Source organism: Lagopus leucura, unplaced genomic scaffold, assembly GCF_019238085.1.
Source record: "Lagopus leucura isolate 7727_CA_CO unplaced genomic scaffold, USGS_WTPT01 32105-0_obj-0_obj, whole genome shotgun sequence".
Taxonomy (NCBI): domain Eukaryota; kingdom Metazoa; phylum Chordata; class Aves; order Galliformes; family Phasianidae; genus Lagopus; species Lagopus leucura.
In genome coordinates, this window is record NW_024962706.1 from 963 (window position 1) to 1,561 (window position 599).

The window sequence follows — 599 nt, forward strand, 5'->3', positions numbered from 1 at the left end:
TCCTCCACCTTCATCCACCACCACCATCGTTATCCACCACCATCATCCTCCCTTGTCACCATCACCACCACTGTTATCCTCCAGCTCCACCATCACCCTCCACCACCACCACCATCATTCACCACCTTCATCCACCACCACCATCGTTATCGACCACCACCACCCTCAACCACCACCATCATCCTCCACCACCACCATCATCCTCCCCTGCCACCATCACCACCACTGTTATCCTCCAGTGTCACCATCACCTTCCACCACCACCACCACCATCTCCCCCTTCATCCACCACCACCACCATTCTCCACCACCACCACCCTCAACTGCCATCATCCTCCACCACCACCACCATCATCCTCCCTTGCCACCACCACCACCACCATCTTCCACCACCATCACTGTTATTCTCCAGAGCCACCATCACCCTCCACCACCACCACCACCATCATCCTCCACCTTCATCCACCACCACCATCGTTATCCACCACCACCATCCTCCACCACCACCATCATCCTCCACCACCACCATCATCCTCCCCTGCCACCACCACCACCACCGTTATCCTCCGGCTCCACCATCACCCTCCACCACCACCGCC